Source organism: Sapajus apella, unplaced genomic scaffold, assembly GCF_009761245.1.
Source record: "Sapajus apella isolate SASKATOON/1434 unplaced genomic scaffold, GSC_monkey_1.0 scaffold50, whole genome shotgun sequence".
Lineage (NCBI taxonomy): Eukaryota > Metazoa > Chordata > Mammalia > Primates > Cebidae > Sapajus > Sapajus apella.
The window spans coordinates 12,405,159-12,408,534 of record NW_022436990.1 but is presented as its reverse complement, the minus strand read 5'-3'; positions in this window follow the sequence as shown (position 1 = coordinate 12,408,534).

Genomic DNA, 3,376 nt, shown 5'->3' with positions numbered 1-3,376 from the left:
AAGGGGTCCAGTTTCTGCTTTCTGCACATGGCTAGCCAGTTTTCCCAACACCATTTATTAAACAGGGACTCCTTTCCCCATTGCCTGTTTTTGTTAGGTTTGTCAAAGATCAGATGGTTGTAGATGTGTGGCATTGCCTCTGAGGCCTCCATTCTGTTCCATTGGTCTATATCTCTATTTTGGTACCAGTACCATGCTGTTTTGGTTACTGTAGCCTTGTAGAATAGTTTGAAGTCAGTTAGAGTGATGCTTCCAGCTTTGTTCTTTTTGCTTAGAATTGACTTGGCTATATGGGCTCTCTTTTCGTTCCATATGAAGTTTAAGGTGGTTTTTTCCAGTTCTGTGAAGAATGTCATTGGTAGCTTGATGGGGATAGTGTTGAATCTATAAATTACTTTGGGCAATATGGTCATTTTCATGATATTGATTCTTCCTAACTGGGAGCATGGAATATTTCTCGATCTGTTTGTGTCCTCTTTTATTTCATTGGGCAGTGGTTTGTAGTTCTCCTTGAAGGGATCCTTTGCATCCTTTGTTAGTTGTATTCCTATGTATTTCATTCTCTTTGTAGCAATTGTGAATGGGAGTTCGTTCTTGATTCGGCTCCCTTTAAGTCTGTTATTGGTGTATAGAAATGCTTGTGATTTTTGCACATTGATTTTGTATCCTGAAACTTTGCTGAAGTTGCTTATCAGTTTAAGGAGATTTAGGGCTGAGACAATAGGGCATTGCAACTCCTGCTTTTTTTTTTTTTTTTTGCTCTCCATTTGCTTGGTAGATCTTCCTCCATCCCTTTATTTTGAGCCTATGTGTATCCTTGTATGTGAGATGGGTTTCCTGGATATAGCACACCAATGGGTTTTGACTTTTTATCCAATTTACCAGTCTGTGTCTTTTGATTGGGGCATTCAGCCCATTTATATTTAAGGTTAATATTGTTATGTGTGAATTTGATCCTGCCATTCTGATGCTAGCTGGTTGTTTTGCCCATTAATTGACACAGTTTCTTCATTGTGTTGATGTTCTTTACCGTTCGGTAAGTTTTTGGAGTGGCTGGTACTGGATGTTCTTTTTTATGTTTAGTGCTTCTTTCAGGAGCTCTTGTAAAGCAGGCCTGGTGGTGATGAAATCTCTGAGCAGTTGCTTGTTCATAAGGGATTTTATTTCTCCTTCACTTATGAAGCTTAGTTTGACTGGATAGGAAATTCTAGGCTGAAGGTTCATTTGTTTAAGGATATTGAATATTGGCCCCCACTCTCTTCTGGCTTGTAGGGTTTCTGCTAAGAGATCTGCTGTGAATCTGATGGGCTTCCCTTTGTGGGTAACCCGACCTTTCTCTCTGGCTGCCATTAGCATTTTTTCCTTCATTTCAACCCTGGTGAATCTGACGATTATGTGCCTTGGGGTTGCTCTTCTTGAGGAATATCTTTGTGATGTTCTCTCTATTTCCTGGACTTGAATGTTGGCCTGCCTTGCTAGGTTGGGGAAGTTCTCTTGGATAATACCCTGAAGAGTGTTTTCCAGCTTGAATTCATTCTCTCCGTCACATTCAGGTACACCTATCAAATGTAGATTAGATATTTTCACATAATCCCATATTTCTTGGAGGCTTTGTTCATTTCTTTTTACTCCTTTTTTCTCTAATCTTGCCTTCTCATTTTATTTCATTGAGTTGATCTTCAGTCTCTTATATCCTTTCTTCTGCCTCATTGATTCAGCTATTGAAACTTGTGAATGCTTCATGAAGTTCTCATGTTGTGTTTTTAAGCTTCATCCATTCATTTATATTCCTCTCTAAGCTGTTTATTCTCGTTAGCATTTCATCAAATCTTTTTTCAAGGTTCTTAGTTTCTTTGCATTGGGTTAGAACATGATCTTTTAGCTCAGAAAACTTTATTACCCAACTTCTGAAGCCTGTTTCTGTCAATTTATCAGACTCATTCTCCATCTAGCCTTTTTCCCTTGCTAGTGAGGAGTTGTGATCCCTTGGAGGAGGAGAGACAATCTGGTTTTGGGTATTTTCATCCTTTTTGCACTGGTTTCTTCTTATATTTGTGGACTTCTCTACCTGTGGTCTTTGCGGTTGGTGACTTTCAGATGGGGTCTCTGAGTGGACATCTTTTTTGTTGATGATGAAGTTACTTCTTTCTGTTTCTTAGTTTTCCTTCTAACAGTCAGGCCCTTTGCTGTAGGACTGCTGGAGGTCCACTCCAGACCCTGCTTGCCTGGGTATCACCTGCAGCAGCTGCAGAACAGTAAGGGTTGCTGCCAGTTTCTTCTTCTGTTATCTTTGTCCCAGAAGGATACCCACCAGATGTCAGCCTGAGCTCTCCTTTATGAGGTGTCTTTTTGGTTATACGGGTATTGGGGAGCTGCTTGAGAAGACAGTCTTTCCCATATAGGGACTTAAGTGCTGAACTGTGAGCTCCTTTCTATTCTGAGCTGCTGGGCAGGTACGTTTAAGTCTGCTGCAGCAGAACTCATAACCACCTTTTCTTCCCAGGTGCTCTGTCCCAGGAAGGTGGGGCTTTATTTGTAAGTTCCTGTCATTCTGCTGCCTTTTTTCAGAGATGCCCTGCCCAGCAAGGAGGTAGCCTTGTCACAGTCTGCCAGCAGAGGCTTTGCTGAGCTGCCATAGGCTCTGCCCAGCCTCTGTGTGAACTTCCTTGCAGCTTTGTTTATAAGGGTATAGTTAGAACTGCCTCAGTGGTGGCGGTCTCCCTCAGTGGTGGCGGACACCCTTCCCTGCACAGAGCTGGACCATCCCAGGTCCAGCTGTGCTTGCTGTGAAACTCTCAGTCCAGAGTGTTTCAGATTGCTGCTCTTTGTAGGGGTGGGACCAGCTGAGCCAGACCACCTGGCTCCCTGTTTCAGCCCCCTTTTTTTCAGTTGTACTGGCGACTCCGTCTCCCAGGTGTTCCAGCTGCCAGTTGGAATGGCGCCAGGATTTGTGTGAGTTTTTGTGTTGAGATCCACTGGACTGGCTGAAACAGCCATGCTGGAGACTCATGGCACCTTTCTACCTGGGAATCTCCTGGTCTGTGGGCAGTGAAAATTCGTTTGGAAATGCGGTGATCACTCACCCTCTGTGTTTTCACTGGGAACTGCAATCCAGAGCTGTTCCTATTCTGCCATGTTCAATTCTTCATTAGAATTTATGAGAAATAAAATCTCTTCAGATTCAGAGCTGTGTTAAGCCTCCCTTATCTTTTGGTGGTGGGAGAGTTACAGATTGACTTTTATTAACTCTAAAATGTAATGAGACTGAATGCAATTGGAAAAGAATAAAATGTCACCTGGAAACCGATCACTGGATATGAGAAAATTAAAAGAACAAGTTTTTCAAGCTTCTTAAGCACATCTAACTTTAATTCCA